The sequence below is a fragment of the Panthera pardus genome, unplaced genomic scaffold (genome assembly GCF_024362965.1).
Source record: "Panthera pardus isolate Hobbes unplaced genomic scaffold, ASM2436296v1 HiC_scaffold_13, whole genome shotgun sequence".
Taxonomy (NCBI): domain Eukaryota; kingdom Metazoa; phylum Chordata; class Mammalia; order Carnivora; family Felidae; genus Panthera; species Panthera pardus.
In genome coordinates this window covers 136,208,090-136,229,302 of record NW_026526688.1, presented here as the reverse complement: position 1 = coordinate 136,229,302, position 21,213 = coordinate 136,208,090, and positions in this window count along the sequence as shown.

Below are 21,213 nucleotides of genomic sequence, written 5' to 3'. Positions count from 1 at the left end.
GTCACATCCAGGAGATCCAGGGTCATTGTCCCTCCCTGTGGAATGTCATATTAGCCCTGGATTGCTTACCCCTGTACTTCTTGACTGAGAGAGGAAGGTAAATATTTGATTTGTAAAGCTGCTGTCATTTGAGGTTTTCCTGTTCCACAAAGCTGAATCAAATCCTCTGATATGACAGTAAAGAATTTTAAAAGAAAGATGATTTTTTCAACTCCTTCATTATCAGAGGAAAATCCAGACCTTAGAGCATGATTACTCATCCTAGTTTTGCAATATTTATTTGTCCCAGATTGGCAAAGTTCTAAATTTAAAATTAATTTTAATTTACTTTAAAGTACAGAACACAGGTCAAAAGGGAGGCTTTACAAAAGAGGAGGAAATCAAACTAGACCTCTCCTTTTTTGAAGTTTTTGTAGCAATCTCCCCCAAGAAATTTTAGAGGTGGGAATTTTGTAGAGTTTGGGGATCTTGAAACGCTTCACCCCTTTAATGACAGCCCACTCTCCTGGCTTTCCTTATATCTCCTTTAAAAAATTGGTTTTTAGAGAGAAATAAAGCATGAGTGGGGGAGGGCAGAGGGAGAGAGAGAGAAAGAGACAGGGAGAGAATCCCAAGCAGGCTCCATGTTGAGCATAAGGGTTCAGGGCTCGATCACATGACCCTGGGATCATGACCTGAGCTGAAATCAAGAGTGGGACGCTTAACTGATTGAGCCACCCAGGCGCCCCTCCTTGTACCTCATTAAATATTCCTTCTCAAATTGCTGTGTGGACACTCCGTGCTTCACCAATATATTTTTCTTTTTGGATGTACTTCTCTTCCCTCATCTTGAATCCAATACTTTTTCCCTTTTATACCATATTTTTAATTGATACCTACATTTTTACTTAAACTTTAATGCCAAACTCTATATACCTAGGCATATTCTTTATTTTACCTTTATGTAATTCCTGGCCCTTCTCTTAACCCATAACTTGTTTGCCTCTGCCTTAATTCTAGCTCTTTCCCTCAATACAAATGTGAACAGACTGTTAAATGTTAACTTGCTATTTTTAGAGTAATCTTTATTTTGTCTTTTCATCCCTATATAAAAGAGACCATTTTTAATTTCTCTCAGTCTGGTCCAGGGATTTCAAATGTTTTTGACCATAGCCCAAACACTACAACCCAACACACACACACACACACACACACACACACACACACACACACACACGAGAGAGGGAGAATGCCTTTGATATTTTCCAGGACCCAGAGAGTTTTCTAAAAGGTCAGATAAAATAACAATTACTGGTAGCTGTGTTCATGGTATCAAGACTATATTTTCATTGTCAAAGTAGAGGATTGGATCTCATCTGCTTTATATTTTAAACTACTATTATGACATTGATTATTTCCACAATTTTATCTCTAGCCCAGAATTTCTATTCCAAGTTCCTAGAGTCCACTTATTCGATCCTCTGGTATCTTTCAGGTGACATACTCTATCTTTTCACAATTCATACTGTGCACAGTCCAAACTGATTGAAAAGAACTCCTTCTCTCTAAACCTGTCTCCCATTGAGGACTGTATTTCTCTATATGAGTGACATAAGCAGATACCCCAGTTAGAAACCTGCCATTCTTGACTCTGCCCTTTTCCTCATCCTCCAAGCCCAACACCCATTTTTCATTACTCAGTAAGTCTTGCACATTTTAGAGCTTAAATATTTGCTGAATCCACCCCATGTTCTTCAACCCTACTGTCTCTGTCCAGGTCCTGACTCTCCCCATATCTCTCCCTGAATTATTACCACAACTTTTGAATCACTTAACTGCTCTAGTTTTGTCTGCCTCACATCCCATCCCTCCCCATGGGCACCATAGGGAATAATCTACATTTCAAATCTATAATGCTCCTTTAATTAAAACCTTCTGATGACTTTACATCACCTACGGGATATAATCCAAGTTCCTTGGGGTGATCAAGAAGCCCCTGGTGCCCTGGTCCTGGCTTATCACCCTAGCCTCATCTGCTGCATGCAGTTTTTTGCTTTGAAATAGGTGTTCTGATGGCACAAAACCTCTCTAGCACACACAGTATGCCGTGCTTCACATGTATGTCTTTGCTAATGCTTCCTCTGCCCCTTCTTCATTGTCAAACTTCATAGTATCAGGTATTTCCCTTTGAAAAAGCTTCCAGGGAGCCTCCAGGGTGAATTAAATATCTCTTCCCTCCCTCCCAAATATCTTGTGGTTTTTCTCCCATTTTACTCTCCACATTGTTCTAGTTATCTGTTTAAATGTGCATCTTCTTAAGATATATTGTAATCCCTCAATAAATATATGTTTAATGAATGCATAAATTCATGAAATTCATTAATGAAGGAGTGCATTAACAAGTAGTAACAGGCATAGAACAGAGACACAACAGAAATACATTTTATTTGATTCTGTATAAGAGATGAGCAGGAAACTCTGCTGTCTGAATGATTTGATTCATCTGATTTTGCTAGTTGGATAGGTGTACCTTCCCTTCCACAATCCTACATATGATCTTCCTTAATTGAAGGCTTAGATATGGTGTACTTTGCCATGAGGAAAAAGATCTCAGTTTACATTGTTTTCTGTGAGCAGAACTGTAAGCAGGTTATTCAACAATATTTCAGGAAATAGACGTTGATCATATTGTTCCTGACAAAGGAATTAACCAACTTCACATTTTGTTATTCATTCCAAATTATACAAACTCTTAGAAAAGCAGTCCATTTGAACAAACCATTTGATGGCTCAAAGATTAATTTCTGAGTAAAAAGAAACTGGGCTAACCCAACTGTGTATAGTATTTGAAAGGAATTAACTAGCTTCCAGAATAAAAAGAAAAATTAGCAAATATAAATCTACCTTCTAGAAAGTACCTTAAAGAAATGTTAGACAATTTATGGGTTTTTATTCACAATCCTAAAATTTGCTCCAATCCCTTTTATTCTTTCTGTATAACTATTCAATTATAGTAAAATTTCTAACATATTAGAAGTATCTTTATGCTTTCTTTAAATTGAGTATGTATTTCAGCTCTTATTTTGTCAAGACCTAGCCCACTTGTTAAATAGAGATCACACTTTTGAAATTTATTTTTTAATTCCAGTATAATTGGCATACAGTGTTACATTAGTTTCAGGTGTACAATATAGTGATTCAACAATTCTATGTATTACTCAGTGCTCATCAGAGTTAAGTGCACTCTTAATCCCCTTCACCTATTTCACCCTTCCCCCCACCTACCTCGCCTCTGTAACCACCAGTTTCTTCTCTATAGTTAAGAGTCCGTTTTTTGCTTGTCTCTTTTTCACTTTGTTCATTTGTTTTGTTTCTTAAATTCCACATATGGATGAAATTATATGGTATTTGTCTTTTCCTAGCTGACTTATTGTACTTAACATTGTACCTTCTAGATCCCTCCATGTTACTGCAAATGGCAATATTTCACTCTTCTTTGTGGCCGAGTAATATTCCATTGGATATATATAGCCGCATCTTCTTTATCCATTCACCTATCGGTGGACACTTGGGTTGCTTCCCTTATCTTGGCTATTGTAAATAATGCTGTAGTAAACATAGGAGTGCATGTATCTTTTTGAATTAGCATTTTCATCTTCTTTGGGTAAATACCCAGTAGTAAAATTACTAAATCATATGGTAATTCTATTTTTAATTTTTTGAGGAATGTCCATACTGCTTTCCATAGGGACTTCACCAATTTGCATTCCCACCAACAGTGCATGAGAGTTCCTTTTTCTCCACAGCTTCACCAACACATGTTGCTTCTTGTGTTTTTTACTTTAGCAATTATGACAGGTATGAGGTGATATCTCATTGCGATTTTGATTTGCATTTAACTACAGATGATATTTAATTAACAGAAAGACTCATACATAGTAACAGTAACACCTGTACATTGCTAATGCTTGAGAAATTTGGATTTCTAACCCTTTTAGTAAACCTCCACATGTCACAAAGGAGGTAGACTGATCAGCTTTTGTGCAAGCCACAGAGAACTATTTGTATGTTCAGGCCAGTTTGGCTAAAATAGAATGAACATGGGCAAGTGTGACACGACATGGAGTTGGGAAAGTATTTGAGTGAAAGGATAAGACTGATCTTTCAATGACAAGTGTAGAAAAGAATTATAAATAGAAGACTTACGCAAATGTTCTCTTCCACTGTTTTACTCAGTGCACTTGTAGCTAACACAGTCTGACATGACTAGAGTAGCATGTCTCTTGGAATGAGACTTAGGCTGCTCTTGAAAAACCAAGTAGGAAGAAGAGGTGGGTCCAGTTTTGAGGACAGCCATGCTAGAGGGGACAAGAAGAGCCTGTAAATCTCATGCATGCTCTGGCCTAGGTCACCAGGAGAGAAAATCCTACAGTGAACTGGAGATAAATGTAGAATTAGTTACAAAGAGTACATATTTTTTTGGAGAATCCTTTGGAATTGTGATTGTAGCAGAATTTTTGAATTTAAGGATACTGATATTCTTTTCATCTATCACAAGTAAAATGGGACACAACTATACTTGCCATTTCAATCAGCTATGTCTGCTTTTTTGATATAGCTACTGTGTGAGCAAGAAGGGACTGAATAAAGATTGCTAAAAATAGATATATACAAATCCATATGTACTTACATTTAATATATAATTGACAGTGAGATTTAATATTTGCTGGCATTTACTCCAATGTTTTTCTTTGTCTTAAAGGACTGAGGTTGATTTTCAAAATGATTTATCCCTATGGCTCATACTAATACATCACCACTTTAAAATTTTGCTTCATACAGCTGTAGCATTACCCATATGCCACAGGAAAACAAACCTTTTTAATATATGAAGGGTGTCAATGTTAGTCATGTGATTTGTAATGCTTTTGCTTAAATATTGATTTTTTTCAAATTCAATTTTTATTGATTTCTCTTAAATATTAATCATTTCTAATGACAGCTTAAAAAATAGGCTGAGCCCCTTGAACATTCATGCTATCCACCCCTTCTAGAAATAGAGTACAATTTTAGTATGCTTCAAATTAAGTCATACAAAAACATACTGCTTTTTCATTTAAAGGTTTAATGTCATAAATCAAAATTCTATTCGTGCCGAATCAAGGGATTTATGCAGAGTATTAACTGTGGCTATGCAGTTTCCCACAAACAGTTCAATGTCATCTGTGATCCCTAGCTAGTGTATCTGTAACCTGCCACCATCATTGCTTCATGAAAAACCATTCCTGGTCTATAGGAGATCAGCATTCTGCATCAGTGAAGTTGACTGGGCTCAACTTAAATATGACTAGGAAGTGGCAGACTGTCCACAGTTCCATGGGACTAGGCTTCTAGGATATTAGTGTGTGGAAGATGTTCTGACTCTTCTTAAAAACAAAAGAAATGTCACTTCCCCACATTGGGTGTGTTTTAAGTTTTTGATTGGAAATCAGCACTCCTGACTGATTGAGAGTTAAACTGGCAATGTTAGGGGTGAGGTCTGCATACATCATTTAACCCCTCTAAGCTTGGTTTCCTTATCTAGAACATGGAGGAAATAATGCCTGCCACTGGCTGTCAACATCTTGCTGTGGATAAGTGAATTAGCATCAGTGGGTCCTTAGGAGAAGGGCAGGAAAGGCAGTTCCTAAGTTGAGACAGTTTAGATTCAGAGGTTTGTTTGTTCATTTCCTACATGGATTGAAGTTTTGGAATATGTTTATCCACATAAGCAATTTATAAGTGGTAGTTGGATTTCAATCCAGTTCACAAAGACTTTTAAACCCATAAGACAACAAAAAATAAGATATTTTTATAAGAATTCAGGATTAATGAATTAAATATTTTTACCTGTAAGGTAAAAAAGGGAAATATTATTGAAGAAATAGAAATTAACTGAAAAAGAAATGCAATAAAGGAAAGCAAGATATATATATATATATTTCTCTTGTGTTTTTGGTGATGAGGTTTCAGAAAACAAAAGATAATGAGAATGGGGTTAATAACAAAATTAAAGAATATTTCTGTACACTGTGAATTTATTAAAGTTAATAGTAGGTTTTAAGAAAGATTTTTTTTTCTCTGAGTCTAATGTTGTTTTGTATTTGGCCTAGGAAATTTGTAAAATAAAGATAAATCTGCAAAAACGTATAAAAATAATCTTACACCAGCCAGAGATACTTATTATGAACACATTTGCCTACGTTCTTGATTTAAACTAAACAAGACATTTAACTTTGCCTTCTTTAAGAAAAGTGCCTCACCAGCATTATTCTTGTATTTGACTACATGGTAAAACTTCTGTCTCACAAACAGGGCTAAAATTTAGCATAATAAGTAATATGTTCAAGCATCTGATATGGTCATAGTGGTGAAGAAGGAATCCTGAAGGGTGAGAAGTTAATCAAGTAAAAAGTCTGGGGCTGGTGAACTAAGGAAAGAGGATATGGAAGAAGTAGTATGTACCAGGGGCCAGAATTAAAAAGAGAACACCATATGTTTACAAATACAGTTAGTCCTGTATATGAACCACTGATGAATTTACAGACTACTCATCTGTTATGGACCTGATTTAGTCGAACCTGGGTTCCAATCTAGACTCTACCAACTTAGTATTGTGTCAATCTAGACAAAACTTATTTAACTTCTTTTTTTTTTATTGGGGTGAAGTTTACATAACACAAAATTAACCATATTGATGTGTAGAGTTTCATGACATTTAATGCCTTCACAATTGTGTGTAACCATTACTTCTATCTAGTTCCAAACATTTTGACCACCCCCAAAGAAAACCTGTGTTCATTAAAGATCCTTCCCCATTCCCCTTCCATCCAGCCCCTGGAAACCCATCTCTATGGATTTACCTATGCTGGATATTGCATGTAGTTGAATCATACAATCTGTGACCTTTTCTGTCTATTTAACTTCTTTTTGAACCTCAGTCTCCCCCCACCATCTTCTTAACATGTACCTTATGGGATCATTGTATGAATTAAAATGAGGTACATAAAATACTAAACAGAAACCCTGGAGCCATCCAGGCTGTCCAATTGTTTCTCTTTCACTGTTTGGTTTTAAAGCATTGCATATATTTCTGTATGTGAATAGATACCACGCTAATCTGTGAGGACTTACTTAAAATAAGCTTTCCTCTCTCTCAGTAATTAACTACTTTTGTGACCCTGTTAATGTGGGTATTTCTAGGGATTTTCATCTTGGCCTGTGGTGCTGCCCTGTTCCCTCACCTCATCTCCTGCCTTCTTTTCTAAACATAGTTGTACTTCCATCTATTTGGTGGGTCCTGGGAATTTGCTTTTCATATCTGTGAAAACAGCAAGCTGACAAGCTTCTCCTTGGCATGACACAGCATGTGTGAATCTATGTCATGTCCAAGCGACTTTGTTCATAGTTAATTTGTTAAATTCCTTTGGAGAACAGACATGGTGTTCCCCACTGAGCAATCAGCACAGCTGCGAAGCCAGGCAGTGACCAAACAGAACCCAGTGTGAAATGTGTATTCAAGGCCCAGAGACTGCGGTCATGGCTGAGCCCCTGAAAGTTTACTGGCCTCTCTGGGAATATGAAGCATAACTTGCCCCAGAGCCCCACATTGCCAGTAGATCTAGATGCATAAGATGCATGGCTGTGAACATTTAATAGACATAAACAAGAAGGGCAGAAGGGGATGCCCAGTAGTGATGCTGTAATCTCACCCCTCCCTACATTCTTCCCTCCTTTGTTCCTGCTTTTCTTCTTCCCTTCCTTTCCTTTCCTTCTGCTTTTCCTTTCCTTTCCTTTCTCCTTTCCTTTCCTTTCCTTTCCTTCCTTTCTTTTCCTTTCTTTCTTTTCCTTTCTGTTATATTTCCCTTCCATCTCCACAGCTGCTTTGATCTTGGTATGGTGTTCTTTTGACAATTAAGTGATGGGGACTGCTCCCTGACAAGTCATTATGAAGGGAGCTGGACTTTAAAAAGAAATAAACTAAACCTTAGGCACCACTCTTGTGAGTCAGAAGAGAGCATGTGCCACTACCTTGCCTTGGATAGACAGTGGGTGGGCAAAAATGACAGCATGTGCAGTCTTCAGTAAGCACTCCTAATAAAGTTCCCCCCAGCTGAGATGATCAAAGGCTGTTTTCCACAAAGCCAGCCTATGAATTGTGAAAGTCAGCCTGGCATTCAGAGGTCAGAATTGCAAGTCTCCTTGAAATACTTCATAGTTCAGGAACTGATCCTTGATGTCATCGATAGGAAAAACAAGCACAGGCTGGACATAAAGATTCCAAGGAAATGGGCCAAATAAGATTATCACAAAACTTGATCTGTGTCTTTGTGTCTCTTTTTGGGGTGAGGGGGGCTGGAGGGGGATGTGTTGGTTTTCTTAGGATAACATGAAAATGCCCAAGAGACATGGAAAAAATGTGAGAATCCTATGAAAAAGGATCTTTCATAATTCCCAGGAAGGTTCATGGAATTCTGCTAGAATTTTCCAATCTTTCTATTTGGTTGAAGGAAGTTCTGCCTACAAATTTGTCTCACAAAGTTGTTTAGGAGAGCTATGTATAGAAAAGAAGTTTCTGGAAACTTCTGATTAGACCCACATGTGTGTATGTGTGTGCATGCGTGCACATACATATGGGGTGCTCAGAGCATTATGCTAAGTACTTTACATGTTATGTCTTTTATTTGATCAATGTGAGGTGGGTATTTGGGAAAACTGAGATTATGCAACATGCGTAAATTGGTCAGGTAGCTAGTAGGTGTCCAGATCGAAATTTGAACCCAGGTCTCTCTGACTCCAAGTCTGTGCACTTTCCACTGTGTCCCCTGTGCCACCTTCCATCACACTGCCTAGTAAGCACCTGAATAGAATGTAGTTTCCCCTACTCTCATTAATTCTCTCAGGGCCCACTCATTCAACAAATGTAGGCTGGACAATTGTACAGAGTTGTAGAGGACTTAAAGGTGAGGAACAGTTCCTAACCTCAGGGGGTTCACTGTTTAGGTGCAGGGTAAAGCATGGAATCAGATAACAAGAGCAGAGGGCCAAATGTGCTGGGGGAGTACCAGAAAATGAGAAGTTCATGTCCAGCTGGGAGCACCTAGGAGGTTTCATAGAAGAGTGGTACTGAAGCTTGGCCTTGAAGCGGGGGATGATTAGGAAATGGAGACAGGGTAAGAATTCCAGTTGGAACACAGAAAAGAAAAGTGAAGAAGGGACTCATAAGTTGAGGGTGTGGAATGGTGATTCTTCCAGGTTGTCTAGACCTTAAGTAAAGACCAGTTAGATCTGGACTTCAGTCTGAGGGTTTTGGACTTTGTGGTTTACTTTGTATTAGGTATCTGCAAGGGAGGAAATAAATAATAATGAGACATAGGGGCAGAAGTTACAAATGGATGATTAGCAATTTGACTAGAATAAGGGTTTAAAAATGTTTGTGGGGCACCTGGGTGGCTCAGTCGGTTGGGTGTCCGACTTCAGCTCAGGTCATGATCTCATAGCTCGTGAGTTCAAGCCTCGTGTCAGGCTCTGTGCTGACAGCTCAGAGCCTGGAGCCTACTTCTGTGTCTCCCTATCTCTCTCTACCCTCCTCCACTCATGCTCTGTCTCTCTCTGTCTCAAAAATAAATAAACATTAAAAAAATGTTTGCATAATTATTTAAAACAAAAGGTCTTCACATAAAAATATGGATTTATAAATTTTGTTGAAGAGTCATTTGGTATGGCAACAATTGATTGCAACCAAGTAGAAGCTGACTCTTTAAGACAAGCCATAAACTTCTTCAGTTTATCAGTATCTGCCTAATCCAATACCCGAATCTTCACTCATTTATGTTATCTACCTATCCCTGTGTGTATCTGAGTTGCCATCCCTGTTTTTGGTGGTCACCAATTGATGGTCTATTGTCATAAAGTAGAAGAGTTTGAGATTTAACATAATGGAACACTGAGGTTAATATTGTTATCATAAACATATTATATATGTCATTTATAATCTTATAAAGAGAGAAGCCTAGGACTTAATGATTTATTGATCTTTATTATTCTTCTTCTATTTCTTCTACAACTGGTCTTGGATTTTTCCACTAGTTATCTGTTCGGTCAGAATCTGATCATGGTCTCTGTGGTAAGCAGAATAATGCTTCCCCTCTCCTCTAGATATCCACATCCTGATCCCCACAACTTTGTGATTGCACTTAGGGTCTCTTTGCACTTAGGGAGGTTATTCTAGATTATCTGGATGTGCCCAATGTAATCACAAGAATAAAAGAAGTGAGCATAGAATGATAGACAATAGATAAATTACCAATATACCGAATATGCACCATGATACCATTTATTTATACTTACTATGCACTTGGCATTTACCTGCAAAAGTTCATATAATTTTATAATGCTACGAGGCAGGTGCCATAATCTCTATTTTACAGATGAGGAAATAAAAGTACCCACAGGCAGTAGATGGTAGAGTTGAATGAAAATCATCAGTATAAATTTACTCATATATAACATATTGTCATTACAATGGTCTCTTCACTATGCATTTAAACTCCTCACTCATCTTTTATATTCCTTTCTAAGCTAATTTTGGAACTTAGATTTTATAACAACATATTTACGTGAAAACAGAATCATTTTATTATCATATTTTTAAAATTGAAGTATAATTAACATACAGTGTTATATTAGTTTCATATGTACAATATAAGAATTCAACATTTCTATACATTACTCAGTGCTCATCATAAGTGTACTTTACCTATGTCACCCATTCCCTCCCCTACCTTCCCTCTGGCAACCACCAGTTTATTTTCTGTATTTAAGAGTCTGGCTTTTTTGTTTGTCTGTCTCTTTTTTCTTTGTTTTCTTTCTTAAATTCTACATATGAGTGAAATAATATGGTATTTGTCTTTGTCTGTCTGACTTTTTTCACTTGGTATTATACCCTCTATGTCCATCCATGTTGTTGCAGATAAGATTTCATTCTTTTTTCATATATATCTTCTTTATCCATTCAACTATTGATGGGTGCTTGGGTTGCTTCCCTATTTTGGAATGCTGCATTAAACACTGGAGTGCATATATCTTTTTGAGTTAGTGTTTTCATTTTCTCTGGGTAAATACACAGTAGTGAAATTACTGGATCATAGGTATTTCTATTTTTAATTTTTTGAGGAACTTCCATACTGTTTTCCACAGTGGCTGCACCAATTTGCATTCCCATCAGCAGTGAACAAGAGATCCTTCCCACATCATTGCCCACTTGTTATTGCTTATGTTTTTGATCTAACCATTCTGACAGGTGTAGGGTGATATCTCATTTTAGTTTTTATTTGCATTCCCCTGATGATTAGTGATGTTGACATCTTTTTATGTGTGTATTGTCTATCTATATGTCTTCTTTGGAAAAATATCTATTCAGGTCCTCCATGCAGAATTATTTTAGATAGCTGGGTGTCTTACCCAACTAAACTATTATAGTAGTTAAAAGACCATACCCTGGAACCCGACTGTGTAAGTATAACCATTGCTCCATTTTTTTGCCAGCTCTGTGTCTTTGCAAAACTGTTTGACCTCTCTGTGCTTCAGTTTCCTCACTTGTAAAATAGAGATAATAGTAGAACCAATTTCATAGGGTATTCCGAGGGTTAAGTGTATTAAAACACAGAAAGTGCTTAGGAGTCTTCCTGGAACTATATGGTAGCCTCTGTTTATTATTATTATTACTATTCTTATCATCATCATCATCATCATCATCAGGATCAGTAACAATCCTTAAGGAGAAATAATTATTATTCTAATTATTTTAAATTTATTTTGAAAGAGAAAGAGAGTGTGAGTGCAAGCAGGGGAGGGGCAAAGGGAGAGGGAGAGAGAAAATCTTAAGCAGGCCCAGCACGGAGCCCACATCAGGTTTGATAACATGACCATGAGATGATGACCTGAGCCAAAAACAAGAGGTGGACTCTTAAATGCTCCGAGAAATTATTTTTAAAGGCCTCTCTCCCACATACCAAACTTACACTATCAATTTAGTGAATAGATTATTTTTGTTCTTTGGTGGAGTTGACCCTCTGTTTGGTCATAAGAGAGAAACCCACAACCTCTCCCAAGACATAGACTTACTTGGAAAGTGTTTTAGAATTCCTCCAATCTCTGATTCCACTGGTAGCTTTCCTTTTTGAAAAGTTGAAATGAGAATATTGCCATTTGAATGTAGTAAGTCACTCACCCAAACTGTGTAGGAGTGAGCTTGTTTTAAAAAGGTGAGACACCAAACTTGGCAGTCTCAGCCATCCCTCTTCTCAGTGGCTATTCTCCCTGGTAAATATTCCCATGAACATTGACCCAGCCATACAGTGCTTCACATTGAATGACTTTATGGACCTGTACTCCACATGGCTGAGTTCCTTGGCTGGTTCTTGAGTTGTGAACATCTTGTTTCCATGCTGGCAGCCAGCAACTTACTCAAGTTACCTGCAAGCATCTTTGGATTCTTTGAGAGGATGAGAGAATAAATGGGAAAGGGAAACATCTGAAAGAGAACCAAGTGATATTCTTGGCTTTATGTCTCTGGTTTTATTGTGTTCCTAGTATAGGAGTTGAACCTCAAGAATAATATTGAGGAGAACCATTTCATTTCTCCACATTTCAACCAAGCTTCTTTAGCCTGACATCTAACACCTTTCCTTCACCAGCTTCATGACTAGCTATGACTTTCCAAACACTCCATGATCCCACTACAAAATTTTCATAATAATAATAATAATAATAATAATTTATTTTCTCATTTATTCCCACAAAAGCCCAGTGAAGTCTGCTCCACAGGTTATTAAAGTGAGGTTCATAGAAGATAAATTCAAGACTGTTGGGGCGCCTGGGTGGCTCAGTCGGTTAAGCCTCTGATTTCGGCTCGGGTCATGATCTTGCAGTTCGTGAATTCAAGTCCCGCGCTGGGTTCTGTGCTGACAGCTTGGAGCCTGGAGCCTGCTTTGGATTCTGTGTCTCCCTCTCTCTCTGACCTTCCCCCATTCACACTCTGTCTCTGTCTCTCAAAAATAAGTAAACATTAAAAAAATGTTTAAAAATATTGTAGAACCAGTGAGGAAAATTGAAATCCATTCCACAAGTACTTGCTCTGTACTTACAAGGTGCCAGGGATACAATCTGAGAAAACTCAATTCTTGACCTCAAGGAGCTCACCGACTGGTATAGAAAATGACAGGATAGGGGAACCTGGGTGGATCAGTCAGTTAAGCATCTGACTCTTGGTTTAAGCTCAGGTCATGATCTCACAGGTGTGAGACCAAACCCCGTGTTGGGTTCCATGCTGAGCATGGATCCTGCTTGGGATTCTTTCCCTCTCTCTCTCTCTGCCCCTCCCCTGCTCACATGCTCACACACACTCTCTTTCTCGCTCTCTCAAATAAATAAATAAACATTAAAAAAAGAAAATGGAAGAATAAGCAGACAATCACAGTGGGTATGGGCAATGCTATGAGAAAGGTGGGTACAGGATACTACAGGAGCTCTCAACAAACTAAAGGAGGGAGGAGGAAAATATGTTCAGGGAAGGCTTCCAAGAGTGTTGATACCAGATCTAAGCCTTCACAGAAGAGTGAATCAAGAGGATAACTGATAAGGGGACTTCTAGTCCAAGAGTTTCCATGAGCAAAAGACTGGGTGGATCCTGGAGAAATGTGGTACAACAGGTAGCTGCAAAAAATTTACTAAGGCTGGAGTTGAGAGTAGAACTCAACAAAGGTTTGACTATGGAGGGCCTTGTGTGCCACATTAAGTAGCTTGGGTTTTGTCATGTAGATGCTAAGATTTGAGGACATCTGTAAACACAGGGCATAGGAGGTAAGATTGGTGATTATGATGGAATTTTAACTCTGAGGTGGAATATGTGCTGAAAGCAAAAGTGTCAGTGGGGTGTGTGTGTGTAGATAGAGTTAGACAGACCACTTAGATGCTTAGGTGAAAACAACAGCCCTCTGAACTAAGAAGAGGTGACAGACCTGGAAAGGAGGAGGAAATACCTAAATCTACTTAGAAGATTAAGTGTCAGATGTGGGGATTGGCAATGGGTATGAACAGTTGGAAAAGGATGAATCTAAGCTAACTCTTATGTTTTGGCCAGATAATTAGAGTATTCAGTGAGGCTTTCACTGAAATAGGGAATAGAGAAAGAGGTGCATAATTCAAATGAAAGACAGCCAGCTTAGTTAGAAACACATTGAGTTTAAAAAGTGTGTAAGACCACGGAGGGTGTCTCTTAGACTGGTCTGGAGCTAGGAAAAGGATAACCATATGGTAGGGAGAGTATTAAGTCTTAGCTGAAGTCATGGGTGAAGATGTGGTCATTGAAAGGAGGTCAGGCGAGACTTGCATTCAGGTTAACCTAACTCCAAAGTCCACATTCTGTCTATGACCCACATTGCCATTTCCCAAGGATAACACAAGTGTTTATACTGTTTCTTATACTTGGGATGCAGTTTGTCTTCATCAATATGTCCTGAGATCCTACCTGTTCTTCAAATCTCAGTTCAAGTCCCACATCCTGTACAGGGTTCCCCAAATTGTTGTCATCAGCATTAATCTTTCCTGCCCATTAATTTGAACACTTTTACTCTTCTAATATAGTACATAGAATCTTAGAGACTGGAAAGATTTGACAAGTCTTTTAGCCCAAGCCTCACTGTTACAAGAAACCCTTCTTCAACAACCTCGGGTAATCTTTTCTTTAACAATTCTATGAGCATACAGTTCACACTTTTCAGAAGCAACCTGTTCCAATTAAAGACAGTTCCAATGGCTTGGAGATATATAGATATAGATAGATAGATATATCTATAGATATATATATCTATAGATATATCTATCTATCTATATCTATCTATCTATATATCTATATATCTATATATCTATATATATCTCCAGAGCTGTCTGTTTCAACTGCCATCCACTGGTACTGGCTTTGCCTGCTGGAGTCCACTCCCTCTTTACACGACAGTCCTTTAGTTGTTAAAAATATTTGTCATGTACCTTATTGCCCTTCCCAGGGATAAACGTCCTCAGTTCCTGAAGCTACTCTTCAGGACATGTTTTGTTTGTTTCCTCACCATCCTTTCTTTTTCATTTCAAAGTATTTCAGTTTGTCTATATCCCTTTTAAAATATGATACTCAGAGCTCAACCCAATAATATAAATATGATCTAATCACCACAAAATACAAAACTGTTCATTGTTCTGGACATCTTTACCACTTTAAATATAGTGTAATATTTTATAGATATTCTGCTGGCCCTTATCTATTGACTTATATTGAATTCAAGGTCCATGACTTATTATAGTTGCTTTGGATCATGGTTATTTTTAAATATGCCTCTCCCTTCTCCTAATTATAAGTATTTAGATTTATCCCAAAGCATGTATTATTTATCCCTGTAATCACTTTGTTCATCACAGTGCCTCTCATGTAAGTTGGAGCATAAATGCTGCACTTTCAAACTGACATTGCTTGGGGTGATTTTCTAAAGGTGTATTTCCTTAAAAAGCCATAGCCAAAACAATTACACCTTTGCCTCTTTTATCAAGTAACAAAATTTTTTTGTCTGCTTGAATTATTATCAAAAAAGGATTTATTGAAACAATATTCTGCTAAGAGAAGATGAACTTTAAATCTGAGTTGAAAATACTGAGTGAAAAGAAGACTGAATTTTCTCCATGATAGAATGGAATTTATGCCTCTGCTCTTTTAGGAACATGTCTGAACTCAGCTCTGATAATCTTGGAGTCTCTAAGAACACTGTCTCTGCATTTTGCTATAATTAGTTTCTAAGTCAGCTGAGAGTATGCGCTTCTCATCTGTCTTCCTAGCAAGGCTCTCTCTTAATACAATGCTGAGAATTAATGCAAAGTGACCCAAATCTAGTTTCCAAGAGTAGAAAGATTGGATATTCAAGAGGAACATGCCTGCCATAATAATTTTTAGGAAAAGTACTCAAGTGAAAGAAACATCTGAGTAACTTGAGAATATTTAAACATGAATTTAGCTGTTCACTTGCATCTAGATGACAGATGAGGAATATGACCTACTGTTCATCTGCAGTCAAGAAACAAAGAATCTCCGTGTTAAAAAGATCACAATAGACCCTCTAATCCAACATTTTGACAAGACTCCTTTCCAAACATCCTTAACCATGATGAGTTTGTCTCTGAGAACTGGCAGCACTTAGGACTACATTTAAAAAGTGTGGTTTTTTTTTTTTTATCTCTCTTACTTCCAGAGTTGAGATTCTTTAGCTGTACTGGATTTAGGATCATCTCTGGTCTGCTTCCCAGCCTGGTGGTGCAGTTAGTATGAATCATTCCCATTTCTTCTGCTTTTTACTTTATTCCATGTGCAGTGTTCCCTAGAGAAAAATTATTTGTGAATTACAATGAACATGGATTTTTGCCATGCCAAACTCATTAGAGCATCCCTATGTCATTTCAAGGTGCTCAAGATGAGTCTCTATTATTTTTTTTTTTCAACGTTTATTTTATTTTTTGGGACAGAGAGAGACAGAGCATGAACGGGGGAGGGACAGAGAGAGAGGGAGACACAGAATCGGAAACAGGCTCCAGGCTCTGAGCCATCAGCCCAGAGCCTGACGCGGGGCTCGAACTCACGGACCGTGAGATCGTGACCTGGCTGAAGTCGGACGCTTAACCGACTGCGCCACCCAGGCGCCCCAAGTCTCTATTATTTTTAAGAACAGAGGCAACACGAACCCAAAGTATGGCCTAGGGAGGAAGATGGACATTAAAATACTGAAAATCTCCAAGACCAGGCCACCCTTCTTCCAATCACCAGCCACCAAAAGTAAATACACAGTCTAAGGCAAAGTATTGTCTTTGCTACATAATTTTCCTAGTTCTGAGAAACATTTCTTCCCATAGCCTTTTCTCTGTCAGAAGTCTGGAGTCCTCACCAAACAATCTTCTGATTCATTTACAGATACAGAAGGCACTTTAATTAATGTCACAAAGTTAATTGTCATTGAAATCAGGTACTGATATAGTCGGAGGGCTCAGTTAAGAGTAGATTGAGAGGGGAGGAGCCAAGATGGCGAAACAGCATGGAAGTTTTTTGTGTGTCTCGCGTCCATGAAATACGGCCAGACCAACACTAAACCATCCTGCACACCTAGAAAACTGATTGACCTATTAGCACAACAATCTGCACAACCTGAACCACAGAAATCAGCAGGTACGCAGAGCAGAGAGGTGATCTTGGGGAGAGAGGAGCCGCAGTGGGCAGGGAGGTGCTTTTGCGGGTGGAGAGAGGATGGAGACAGTTGGGGGGGGGCAGAATACGGGAAAAGCACCCCTCCCCAAAAGCAGCTGGAGAGAAAGTGCAAAATTGGAAACAGCCGCAGGGACTAAACTAAAAAGGGAGAAAGGAGAAAGGAGAAAGGAGAGGGTTCAAATTCCATTAAGACTGTAAACAAGGGGAGAGCAAAGTCTGCAACTCTGCAGCTTGATATCTGGCGGTGCTCTGGTGGGATAGGCGAATCCCCAGGAGCAGAGTGGGGTCTGGGAGGTTCTTGGGCCACACAGGGAAAAGCCATTCCCCTGCTGGAAGGACATCTGGTAGAGACTGTTGAAGCCACCTGGTCCCAGCAGACCCCAGAGAACGGCCACATTCGCTGGTGCTGGAACAAGGTCATTGAGGGTGAAGCCTGGTGCCAGATGTGCGTTGCGATTTTCCATAATCTCTGGAAAGCTGCTGCTACACTATCTCACGAACTTTTTCTGGGGTGGACTGGCACCTGGCCACAGTCTCGGGGAACCAGCAGCAGCAGGGTCCAACAAGCATTCCTGGGTTCCGGCCATTGCGTGGTAAGACCCTCTGCAGAGGGGCAGAAGGGGTCAAAGCCGTAGTCCTTCAGAAGTAAGGGGCCGGGGAAAACAGCTGCATCTGAGACAAAACTAGGGAGAGAGCTTCTGCCTGGGGCCTGGTCACGGACAGTGAAAAAGCAGGGAGTGGACAAAAGCTGAATACAGAGGATGGGGGCGTGATTGCTCATCGGGGAGAACAGAGTTCCGATACTAGAGACTGGGTAGCTGGGTGACGCCATTTTCACCGCTCCTGCGCAAGCGCATACGCACCTATGAGCTCCACAACACTCTACCCCAGTAGGCTAGCAGCGCCATCTAGTGGAGAGTGGAGCCGTTACACTGAGCCCCACCCAACTGGGCCAATCTCACTCTTTTTTTTTTCAATATATGAAATTTATTGTCAAATTGGTTTCCATACAACACCCAGTGCTCATCCCAAAAGGTGCCCTCCTCAATACCCATCAGCCACCCTCCCCACCCTCCCACCCCCCATCAACCCTCAGTTTGTTCTCAGTTTTTAAGAGTCTCTTATGCTTTGGGCCAATCTCACTCTTAAAGAACACAAGTCTTCACCATCTGCTTAGTTTATGGACTATAAAGCGCTTCATAGTCTGACTTCTAGGGGAAAACGAAGTAATTTCCGTCCTATTTCAATCTGTTAGCAGGTCCATCTATTCAATTTTCTTTGTTTTTTTTTTCTTTTTCACTTCTTTTCTTTTTTTGAATACAGAAGTAAAAATTAATTTATTTATTTTCAATTTTTATTAAAAATATTTATCTTTAATTTTTTAATATATTTTTTTACTTTTCTGTAAATTTTTTCAAATTCTATTTTACTCCCATCATTTTATTTTATTCTACTTCAGTGTATTCATTTTTTCAAATTTTCAAACGATTTCCATTCTTTTTCTTTTTCATTTCTTTTCTTTTTCTTGAATGCAGAAAGAGAAAAACTTCATTTTTATTTTCAATTTCTATTAAAAATAATTTTCTTTAACTTTTCTTTATATAGTTTTTACTTTTGTGTAAATTTTTTCAAATTGTATTTTACTCCCATATCTCATTTTAGTCTACTTCAGTGTATTCATTTTTTCAAATTCTTAAACGATTTCCCTTTTCCCCCCTTTTTCCTCTAATCTGTCAAACCACTTTCAACACCCAGGCCAAAGCACACCTATTATCTAGCATCATTTATTCAATTTTGGGTGTGTGTGTGTTTAATTTTTTAATTTTAATTTTTTTAATTTTAATTTTTTTACTTTTAATTTTTCTACCTCATTAATTCCTTTTCTACCTTCAAAATGACAAAACGAAGGAATTCACCCCAAAAGAAAGAGCACGAAGAAACAACAGCCAGGGATTTAACCAACACAAATACAAGCAAAATGTCTGAACCAGAATTTAGAATCATGATAATAAGAATACTAGCTGGAGTCAAAAATAGATTAGAATCCCTTTCTTCAGAATAAAAGAAGTAAAAACTAGTCAGAATGAAATAAAAAATGAGGAGGGCACCTGTTGGGATGAGCACTGGGTGTTGTATGGAAACCAATTTGACAATAAATTTCATAAGAGAAAAAAAAATCTAGTTTGTCTGACATAAAAAAAAATGCTATAACTGAGCTGCAATCATGGATGGATGCCGTGGCAGCAAGGATAGATGAGGCAGAACAAAGAATCAGCGACATAGAGGACAAACTTATAGAGAATAATGAAGCAGAAAAAAAAAAAGAGGGAGATTAAGGCAAAAGAGCATGATTTAAGAATTAGAGAAATCAGTGACTCATTAAAAAGGAACAACATCAGAATCATAGGGGTACCAGAAGAGGAAGAGACAGAAATGGGGGTAGAAGGATTATGTGACAAATCATAGTGGAAAACTTTCCTAACCTGGGGAAAGACACAGACATCAAAATCCAGGAAGCACAGAGGACCCCCATTAGATTCAATGAAAACTGACCATCAACAAGGCATATCATAGTCAAATTCACAAATACTCAGGCAAGGAGAGAATCATGAAAGCAGCAAGGGAAAAAAAGTCCCTAACCTACAAAGGAAGACAGATCAGGTTTGCAGCAGACCTATCTACAGAAACTTGAAAGGCCAGAAAGGAGTGGCAGGTATATTCAATGTGCTGAATCAGAAAAATATGCAGCCAAGAGTTCTTTATCCAGCAAGGCTGTCATTCAAAATAGAAGGAGAGATAAAAAGTTCCCCAGACAAACAAAAATTAAAGGAGTTTGTGACCACTAAACCAGCCCTGCAAGAAATTTTAAGGGGGACTCTCTGAGAGGAGAAAAGATGAAAATATAAATACATACATCCATACATACATACATACCAAAAGCAACAAAGATTAGAAAGGACCAGATAACTCCACCAGAAACTCCAACTCTATAAGCATCATAATGGCAATAAATTTGTATCTTTCAGTATTCACTCTAAACATCAATAGAGTCAATGCTCCAATCAAAAGACATACGGTAACAGAATGGATAAGAAAACAAGATCCACCTATATGCTGTTTACAAGAGACCCACTTTAGACCTAAAGACACCTTTAGATTGAAAATAAGGGGATGGAGAACCATCTATCATGCTAATGGTCAACAAAAGAAACCTGGAGTAGCCATACTTATATCAGACAATCTAGACTTTAAAATAAAGACTGTATCAAGAGATGCAGAAGGTCATTCTATCATAATCAAGGGGTATATCCACCAAGAAGACCTAACAATTGTAAACATTTATATGCCAAAAGTGGAAGCACCCAAATATATAAATCAATTAGTCACAAACATAAAGAAACTCATCAATACTAATACCATAATAGGAGACTCCAACACCCCACTCACAGCAATGGGCAGATGATCTAATCAAAAAATCAACAAGGAGGATCCTGAGAAACTTAACAGAAACCCACGGGGGAGGGGAAGGAAAGAAAAAAGGAGGTTAGAGTGGGAGAGAGCCAAAGCATAGGAGACTCTTAAAAACTGAGAACAAACTGAGGGTTGATGGGGGGTGGGAGGGAGGGAAGGGTGGGTGATGGGTATTGAGGAGGGCATCTTTGGGGATAAGCACTGGGTGTTGTATGGAAACCAATTTGACATAAATTTCATATATTAAAAAAAAATTTAAAAATCAACAAGGAAAAAATGGCTTTGAAGGATAGACTGAACCAGATGGACTTAACAGATATATTCAGAACATTTCATCCTAAAGCAGCAGAATCTACATTCTTCTCCAGTGCACATGGAACGTTCTCCAGAATAGACCATATACTGGGACACAAATCAGCCTTAAGTAA